Source organism: Apium graveolens, chromosome 3, assembly GCF_009905375.1.
Source record: "Apium graveolens cultivar Ventura chromosome 3, ASM990537v1, whole genome shotgun sequence".
Taxonomy (NCBI): domain Eukaryota; kingdom Viridiplantae; phylum Streptophyta; class Magnoliopsida; order Apiales; family Apiaceae; genus Apium; species Apium graveolens.
This window is the reverse complement of record NC_133649.1, coordinates 77,440,024-77,451,108: the sequence shown is the minus strand read 5'-3', so window position 1 is coordinate 77,451,108 and position 11,085 is coordinate 77,440,024.

The following is an 11,085-nucleotide window of genomic DNA, read 5'->3' as shown; positions in this document are numbered from 1 at the left end:
TGGGATATGAACAGAGTTTGGCAAAGCTTGGGTAGTTGAAACGGGCTCATATCAGGAGGGAATGGAGCTTCTTCTTCGACTGCATCACTAAAGCTTTTGGGAACAAGTGTTCGAATTTTGATGTCATCCCCATAATGAGTCAGCACATCGGGTATGCCATTATAAACCAAACTCATTTTGATTTTGCAACGGCTATAATTGGTTTTATTGGGGATAGGATGACAGAGGATAGGAATGTTGTCTACTTTGCTAGATTCTGTCAACTTATATATACTTTTTGTACTGATGAACCTCAACTAATTAGTACCTCAACTCCACCTTTTAAAGTTGCAAAATGATACTTTAATGACCTGGTAAATGCTGACACTAAGAAATCAGTGGTTAGACCTTTACAGATTCCTCAGTCTGTAAAACATATCTTAGTAAATGCTGATCCTGATACTTATAAATCTGTTTATCCTGATGTCCAAACAACAATAACCTCCCAAACACCACAACAACCATCATCACCTACCACCCATACTACTCAACCTACATCAAGGCAATATCTTAGATCATATCTCTCAACTTCACAGACAGTTTAACCCTCATCCTCAGAACCTCCTGTGAACCCTTCATCTTCTAAGCCTAAGAGGACAAAGACTGTTCCTCAAACACCTCAAAAGAAAAAGAGGATTGCTTTGAGAGATGAATCTGATACTGAGGAACAGGTTCCTTCTTCAGGACCTGTTGTTAAAAAAGATGAGAAACTGACTTCTCAGAAAGCTTCTGGAATTGGGGGATCTAGGCTTCTCAAGAGGCTTAGAAGAATGACTGTTCCTGAAACTCCCAAGGAATCCATATCTACAAAGAGATACAAGAAATAGAGGGCAAAAAGGCCAGTTTCAGATGATGAAAAAGCAGCAGCTAAGGAAGGGGATCAGGAATCTCTGATCTCACAAGAAAAGGAATCTGCTCCAGTCACTACTTCTCCATCAACTCCAACTCAGGAAGCTATTAATGAAAAGGCCACCACACCATCTATATCTCCTGTTCAAAAATCTGTATCTCCTGTTGATCCAGGCACAAGTGCTGATATTGATATTCAGACCTTGGTTGTGCCTGAAGTAATTATCTTAGAAGCTCCAACAGCAACTAATCCTTCAACAACACTTGTTACTGATGTTGTTCAAACTCCAGAGTTATCTACTACACCTTCTCTACATCTAGATGCTGATGATCAGAATTTCGGTGAGCATCAGGATATGGTTGTTGATCAGAACTTAGAACCAGATCAGCAATTAGAGGATGCTGAAGCTTCCATTGCTACTCACACTGTTATTTTATCAGAAGATACTGATTCTGTAAGTTCTGATGCTGCAAATGCTGGAGATACTGGTGATGCTGCTCTACAAGCAGATGCTGATGAAGCAGGTCCTTCAGAACATGCTCCTCAACAAACAGTTCTTAAATCTGAACTTGTTAAGAAGTTTGTTACAAGAGAAGCACCAGTACCTTGGAGTGAAACTCCTGTAGGACAGGAGTGGACTAAGGAATGGAACTCAGTCATCTGAATTGAGTACTAAACATTTACAAGGTCTTCATTCAAATACTCATGCAGAGTTACATCTCTTAAGGGAAGAACTAATGAAGCAAGAACAAGTTCACAAGATTGATAAGAAAAAGTTCTTCCAACCTACCTTTGACAGGATTGCTTATATTGAGAAGACTCAAGAAACACAACAAGCTCAGATTGATGATATTCTGAAAAATCAAGCTTCTCAGCAATCTCAACTTACTGAAATCCAAGCCTCAGTGGAATTGCTTGTCTCTCTTCTACTACCTACTGATGCCAAAAATGGGGAGAAAGTAATTAAGTCCAAATGCAAGATTGACAAAACACTGAAAGGGAAGGATGATGAAAAGGATGATCAAGGAAACCCTGGAATGGGTAGAGGTCATAGTCAAGGTAGAGGTTTCTCATCAAGAAAAGCTGAAATCACAAGTCACAGGACAAGTTCTGATGCTGGTAAAAGGATAAGTTCTGATGAACTTTTAGATCTTGATGAAGAAATGTCAAGATAGTTATTTCTTCAGGAAAATCCAGGAATGGACTTGGAGAGTTTAATAAAAGAAGAAGCCAGACTTAAATCAGAAAAATCACATCTAAATCTGAAGCTTCTGGTAAAAAGACACTTCCAAAACTCAAAGGCATTGTGATAAAAGAAAGGACATATACTGAAGCAACATTGGCTAAATCACAACCGCAGATAGATCCAAGAACCAAGGGTAAAGAAAAGGTTGGTGAACCTATCAAGGTTTATGTGCCTCCTGAGAATGAAGAAATCACTAATGAAAAAGATGATCTTGCTCTGACTTCAAGAAAAGTTCTTAACACAACCTCTGACATAACTCAAGTTGTTCAGAGTCAAGAGACAGTAAGTTTTGATATTCCAAAGAAGCAAGTAACCTCTGACATAGCTCAAGTTAACTTGATATCAGAAGATAGACCAAAGAAATTCCTACCAGGATTTACTAAAGCAAAACAGACTCAACCTCTGAAGACTGCTGCAAGTGGTTTTGAAGCAAGAGTAGTTACTGGAAAGGAAGCAAGAGATAAAACTGGATTGGGAAGTGCTGATGAAAGAAGAATACAGAACACTACCAATGATCCAACTTTCTTGAGTGAACCAGGTATTGGAGCAACTCCTGAGAGATTGAATCAACTGGAATCTGTACAAATGGTTTACCATACCTACTTGAAAGAACACATCTTGTTGTACTTTATGACAGATTGTAGGGTTTATCATATAAGGCAAAATGTCATTCCATTGAAGTATTTTGAAGAACTGGAGCATGTACTATTCTTACTTCAAGTGGATGACAGATTGACAGGAAGTGCTGCAAACTATTTGAAGGATCAGATTCAGAGATAGAAAAGACTTTATTCAGTTAAGTCTGACAACACATATGTTCCAAAGTACAGAGATCACAAGGGTGATATAGTTGAAATTAAGCCCAACACTGCTAAAATTATAACTACCTTTCTGGGTTACAGGGCTGTGGAATTCAATCTTGAGTCTGATAAAGCTTATTTGATCAGACTGGATCAGGATATAAGAAAAACAAAGATTAATGATCTCAGGGCTGCAATCTTTCAAATTGGTGAAGATAATGCAGAGCTTAAAGATGCTAAAAGGAGAATGATTGATGAACTTAGATATACTGAGAGAAGTTTGTTGAAGAACTATCTCAGAACAACTCCTGACATCAGAGAGATCAGAAAATGAAGCCAAGTCAAGATCTACAACTGCTTAAATTCTAATATTTGTATAGACTGAAGTTTTTATCAGAAGTTAAAAATTGGTAAAGCTTTAAGGACTGTAAGTTGTAGTTATCTAGTCTAATTCTCATGCATTTGTACTTAATGTTTTTGACATCATCAAATATCTGTTAAACTTGTATATTATGCTAATTTACAAGGTGGGGAAGATTGTTAGATATATTTGATAATGTCATGGCTAATATGATTTATGTTTAGTTTTCAGATGTTACTTAAACAGGATAAATCAGTACTTACTGGAAGTCAGGACTTAAGGATATCAGTACTTATATTATCAGGAGATAATCATCAGAAGATGGATATCAGAACTTAAGTGCTGAAGTATGTTCCGATAAGGATAGTAGCTGATTAAAGGAAAGAAGATCGAGATAAACATAAGAAGAGATATGCATGAAGAAGGAGTTCCGTGAAGAATGGAATACTTGGAAGAAAAGATATCTGATTGATATATTTTAGGAAGTAGAATTATATTCCATATCAATTAGAGATTATCTTGTAACTGTGTAGTATATAAACACAGACATAGGGTTTATACAAGAAGTGTTATCATATTCGAAGAGATTATTCATTGTAACCCTAGCAGCTCTCGTGATATTTGTTCATCACTGAGAGGTAACAGTTCTATACTGTAACAGAGTTTATTGTTTCAATAAAGTTTGTTTAAAAGTTCGATTTGATTGTATTTTACACTGTATTCACCCCCTCTACAGTGTGTGTGACCTAACAAGTTTCTTGTTAAACAACCAATAGAATTGGATATTCATTTTAAGTTTATAAAATCAAGGTTAGGCTGCTGATCAGTCACGCACTAACCCCGAGCAAAGCACACAACACTACTCTAACGACTGGATCCAAGGCACACATTGGCCTAACTTGACCATCGATATGGTCTGACCACGAATCTGGTCCACACAAAGATAACTATCCAATTCTAAAGCATTTCAATATGATAAACAACAGGGTTCAATAAAACCAGATCATAATCAATAACAATAAAACATTTGTAAAAGAGCATGGTAAAAATTCATGGTTACCGAAAGGGTATATCAAAGTACATAAAAGAAGTGGCCTTCAGCCGGTAGGATAATCGGGTATTAGATGAATAATGTTTTTACAAGGTTTTAGTACTTTGATATCACAAGGTATGGTTGAGTATAAGAGTTTCTGTATGTTCAAACAATTTTGTTTCAGTATTTGGTATTTGATGGATATATATTTGTGGAGTAGTATTGTATTTATATGGTTTAATATCTGGTAAATCAACAAGAAATGGTTCACAAAGAATAAGGCTTGTGGCTTAAAGATCAAATAATGTGGCTCAGGTTCAAGGCTGAAGGATTCAAAGTATTTCCGATATAAAACAGAGCTATTTTGAGTATTAACAGTATGTCACAAGAGAATTTATACATATTTGCAATATATCTCGAGAAAAGTTTAGAAGTACTTGCCTTATCATAATCAATTTCAACTTCACTTGTACTTGTCTAATGACCCCATTCAACAATCACTCGTCTGCTTCTCCTATGCCTCGCTTCTATCCTCTGATCACTTGCTGTATTTTCTACATGCCAATTCTATTTTCTGATTACCTGCTTCTCTTTCCTACGCCTTGATTACTCTTCTAGGCATTGTAATTATCTATCAATATTTAACTCATACGATTCTATTCGACACATACTTTTATCTACCCTTCGTTTTACCCAAATCCGATTAACGAATTGAAAGTTATGCAATAATCAAGTAAACACCGAATATATAGACCGATAGTCAATCAACAAGTCACGTCTAACACATATACATCACGTAATCAATGACATATCATTTATAAAGAAGTCTCGGGTCATAAATAGGCTTTCGGATATTTAAAATGATTTTTAAAACATTTTTCGGAATTAAAACGGGTCGTTGGATCAATTTCGGGTAAATAAACAGGGTTCGGTTGGCCAATTCTGGTTCCGAAACAATTTTATAATAATTATCGAGCCTTGGAAATAATTTAGAATAATATTTTAAAGCTCGAAACTATTTTTCAGAATTTCTAAATCATTTTAAATAATTAAATCTAATTAAATAATTAAATCTAATTAAATAATTAATTAAAATCAATTAATAATTAATTAAATCAATTAATCAATTAATTTTCGAATTAATTGACCAATTAATCAATTAGAAATTAACTGAAATTAATTAACTAATTAATTCAGTTTTATTTTTGAATTAAAAATAATTTTCGGAGTTAAAATAATAATTTTCAGAATTTTCAGAAATTAAAAATGAATTCTTATAATAAAAATAAATAGGAAATATGATTTTTAAATATTTTATAAACAGGAATCCTATTTTTGAAAACTTTTCAAACTACAGGGACTAAACTTCACCATCTTCAAAAATACAGGGACTAAATTACAATTTTGCAGTTCCAGTCGCCGGAAAATCGGGGGTGGCCGGAGAACTCACTTCCGGCATCCTCCCACCACCATCACCTCCAGAATTAAACTACACAACACCAGGAACCTATATCTGCAATCAAAATTCATCAATAACCCCAGACTTGGCCGGAATTTGATCAAGAAACTCGCCGATTTCCGGCGGGTTCGACGTAAACTTCAAAACACAACTCCCTTCTCTACAGACCTCGTTGATTCATGAAACTTATACGACTAGATTGCAAATTTCACAGAGAATACAATACACTATACCACAACATCAATCTATTTCAGAATAAGAAACCCCTAAATTTCAATTAAGAACATTCTTACGGGTTATAAACCCTAATTTTAAAATTCGAAAATCAAACTCAAATTTGAACATGTTATTGAACTCCAAATCAGACGTATAATATATCAAAATCATCAGGAAAACAAGCTCTACAACATGCATTATCAAATCATACAAACAATCATCCGAACAAAAATTCATATTTTTAATAAATTTAATTCAAAAATAAATAAAATTATAGAAAATAAACCTTGATTTCTGCAGTAAAACAAAGCTCAGAATCTGGTAGAACACTTCAAATCCTTCATTTTGGTTACTCAAGCTTTGAAAACAGAGATCGGTAACGCCTTCGTTTTGCTGTTTGATTCTTAGAACAGTTTATGTAATTAGGGTTTTTCTCTGAAAATTATAAAATTAACTATCTGCAAATGATTTTGATACGAAATAAAATACGGTAAAAGGCTATTTATAATTACGGAAAATTAGTATCTCGTTGGATTATTCCGGATATAAAACGGTACGTTTATTTGTAAAAACTGATCCAAACGGTATCGGTTTTCGGGATAATTAGCCAAATCAGTACAATTTGTACTGCGGTCTTGGTCTCAGCGCCTGCTTACACGTATTACGAAGTGATAATTGGGATAGTTTAATAAAAAGCTCTCGTTTATCGAAAATACGGGTTTTATTGATTTATCGGAACAAATATTGTATCAAAAATGTTGCGCCGGGACCCGCGCCGAACAAACCGTACGCCGGATCGAAAAAGTCGAAACATGGAATATGCTCGGAATATTACAATTAGGTTAGGAAGGAGTTCTCGGAAGAGTTTCGGGTTCCAAAAACGTAACAATGGGTGACGTCGGTTGGTTCCCATTTTTATAAAATAGATTTTAAATACTCGGAAAAAGATTTTAGAAATTTCATATGATTCTTATAAATCCATAAATCATCATAAAATTAATTAGGAAGATATGACAATTATCTATGTTTTATTTTTGACATATAAAAATTAAAACACTCAATTAATATTATTTTTGAATATCCAAGTACAGATAACATTTAACAATTAACTCACAGAATAGATACCGAACACACATAATAATTATTTAACAGCAAAAATAATCACACGATATATCCCGGATATTACACATCTAATTAGAGAAGTTAGACTTGGGGGACCTCAGCACCTTCGAAACATGTTCCCAATAGAGCGTTATCTTGCAAAATTGAAATCATACGTTCGTAATAGAAGTAAGCCGGAAGGTTCTATTGTTCAAGATTTTTGGCTGCTGATGAAACAACAATAAACAACATGTGCTCAACAGTTTTCGAAAGAGGGCCAACACAAGCTGAATATCATATCGGAACGAGAAGGAATGGAGATGGAACTATTATTCATTTGGAAGATGTTGATTGGAAGGCAAGTCATCGCTATGTTTTGTTCAATACTGGTAACAAAGAAGTAGATAGGCTCCTCGAGTAAGTTTAATAAGCTCTAACGTAAATAATTTTAATTCATAATTCAAGAACTTTTTCTTTTCTGCAATGTTTTAACTTAGTATAATTTTAGGGAACATCAAGCCTTGGTGGACAGCCACGCAAATACGAACAGATACAAGAGGGCACGAAGACACACGGCAGAATTTTGGGACTGGTTACGAGAAGAGGTTGGGAAAATGGTGGAGGTTTCATCTGACTTGGGGGTGTTTATGTTGGGGCCTAATCGAACAGCTAGAAGGTTTACTGGTTATGTTGTTAATGGCTATCGATTCCACACAAGTGATAGAGATTCTCGATGCACAACACAAAACAGTGGTGTATATTTGACTGCACAAACAACTAGTTTCTCTAGTTCTAGAGATGAGAACCCTATAGTTGGGGATGTCAGCTACTACGGATCGATAGAAGATATCATAGAACTTGATTACTGGGGATTATTTACAGTTGTCCTATTTAAGTGTCGTTGGTACCAACAACAAAAAGATCCACACGGTCACATTCAAGTAAATTTCAATAGGTTATGCCATAAATCCGATCCTCATGTCTTGGACAAACAAGTGCAACAAGTTTTTTATGTGGAAGATCCAATCGAAAAGAATGTACATTACGTAATTAAGAAACTACCGAGGGAGTAGTATGATAATGCAAACGTGGATGCACATAAAGATGTCAACGATACTGATCTCCGTGAGACTGAATCTGTTTGTGGACTTCAAACTCATGTTGATGAAATGAGTTGGTGCAGAGATGATATCCCCACAACAAGAGTTCCCATTCCCGATAAATGAAGCAACCAAACTGCTAAACATTTATAAGTTTAAAATTAATCACAGTAGTGAACTTCATTTTGTATTTTCTCTGTGTTTGGACTATTTAGATGTAATTGAATATCTTAATTTATTTCTTCCATGAATTATTCAATGAAATCCATCTTTGTAGTTTAAATTTGTCGTCGTCATCTGGCTTGTAGTTTATATTTATTGTCTTAGTAAGTTCAGCATGCCCTAGTTATATTTCGTAGTGTTGGGATTAAATCTCCTTACTGTAATTTAGTTGATTCAGTAGATGCATATGATAACTATTTTTTCTTATTTTTATAATCTTGTATGTTAGCTGCAAATATCCTACACGTGTAATAAAAACAAATATAGGATATGAAGTAGATGCTTAATATCTTTTTGTGATCGAAATTGTGTTTGTTGCATTGCTTGCTGTGATTATTTGTGTCGAGTGCCAATTCATGAATATTTTGCTGTTTATTATTTGATCTAATATGTGTTTACCAATTAATTCAAGATATGTGTTTATGGCATACTAGGATTTGGCAGGGATACATTTGAAATATTTTTGTTTAATGGTCAGCCATTGACATCTCTTTGAACTCTGTGCAGGATGGCAGAAAAACACGTTAATATTGGATTGTACCACGGTGGGGAGTTTCGGAGGACAAGTTACTCTGGTGGAGATTGCTTGACTATTTATAATGTAGATGCTGATATGTGGGCTTATAATGATCTGATGGAGGAGGTGAAGAATCTCCTCAAACTCAATGAAATTGGAGGAGTTTATGCAAAAGAAGGAAAACATGGTGGTTGGAAGCTGCTGAGGACTAACCTGGACATCATTCAAGAGATAGAAAAGTGCAACAATGGCGAAGAGGTCAAGCTTTATGTAGACATAGTTGTTGACCCTGCAATTGAGCCGTTGTGTGAGATGCAGCTACACGTGATTGTCAGGCCGAGGAAAAGCCTGTTTGAAGGTATACATTTATGTTGGACCTCTTAACTTGGTCACGTATTTTACAAATTATGTTGTGTATAAATATTTTTAGATTTAGTTTCGACCAACTCTGTGAATGAAATTGCATTTGAGACAAGTTATAATTCTAAAAAGCATGTAAAATAAGAATGTGACTTAAAATACGACAAATAGGCATTTAATTTTTTGGTCAAGACTGAAACTGTACAATATATGCTACGTGTCTGAGATAGAAAATAAGGGGTATGCCTATTGCTGATAAATAATTAGGTCCCCATTAAATATACATATCTATCTATTTTTGTATCTCTTTATATATGCATAATGGGACTTGGATGTCCATATTAGTTGAAGATAATTCTTTGACTTGGATTTTTTTCTTGCATAAATACAGTTTCACCGAAGAAAATACAAAAGCGGAAATATATTACCACACATGAACTCCAGCAGAAGCAGAACCCAAGGAAGATTGTTAAGAAGACACCTGAGCCCAGTCGGAGGTATGCGTTACGATCATCGCCAGCTCTGTTGCCTACTCAGCAAGATGCAACTATTGGGCAAGAAAATGATAAAGGGTCTGCTAGAAGGAAACTGCAGTTACAAGATGATATTATTCCGGATAAAGAGGTAAAATTTTTTAATTTTCCTTCTTAAAAACATAAGTTATAATGATTATTGTTGTGTTGTGTCAATTTAATCACTGGCCTTGTCTTCATAAATTATTGTAGTTGCCCCTACCACCACTGACCGAAATCAAAAGAAAAAAACCCGGTACTTTGCAAAATAATGAGAAAATGAAAGATCAGCTACAAGGTGATGCACGCCAAGTAAGATGTCCCCTTGAACTTGCTATACCTAACATCGAGGTATCCTTGTCAATGTTCCTCTTTTTTTTCTTCTAACCTGGACTGTAACACTTGTAATATTCACTTAAACACTCCTTCCAAATTTTTAGAAAGAAAGTACAATGCATAGTTGAGCTACACTAATAACAATGCTGATTTATAATTATTGCAGGTGCCCCCGCACCGCTACCAGCCTGTGAGCAAGAAAGACTTAATCAAATGAAGGAAAATGATAGAAGGTTGGAAGAACTTGGGATCAAAAAATTAGTGGTTGATTTGAGAGCTCGATCAGCAACAGTTATTGAGAAATACAAAGAAAAAGACAAAGCCTCTCCGGATGATTATGATTATAATCCGGAAAGTGAGGACGAACATGATAGTGATGATTCATCTGAGGTATGGATATATTTTACAGTCTTCATTACTTTGGCCTTTCTTGTATTTTCTGAATTCTCTAGATAATTTCAAGCTTTTGAGTCTTTGCTGAAAGGTGAAACTAAAGGGTTCAAATAGAGATTTTTTATACTTAAGTAATCATGTTCTGTTTCTCAAGAGTGTAATTTGTGTTTTTTTATTCGTTTAAGACCTGATATTTTGTTTATCACTCTATCAACTTTCCTATATATTTTGTTTTCATTATATACTCTTTATTGCTTTGGTCTCACATTATATTTGCAATCCTAATAATGAAATCCTAATAATTGTAGAGAACGAAGAATGGGAAGAAAAAGAACCATGTCCCCCTTGGACCAAGAACTCGTTCGCGAGCTAATGTCACCGCTGCAACAGAGAATGAACCATCGCAAGCTGGTAAAACATCTGACAAGGAAATGACCAGTAAATCTAAGCTCCTGAAACCAACATGTAGTAAAATTTTAAAATCCGCGAGCAATTCAGAATCACGTGGGTCTGTATCTGCTTATTTAGCAATGCGGGAAC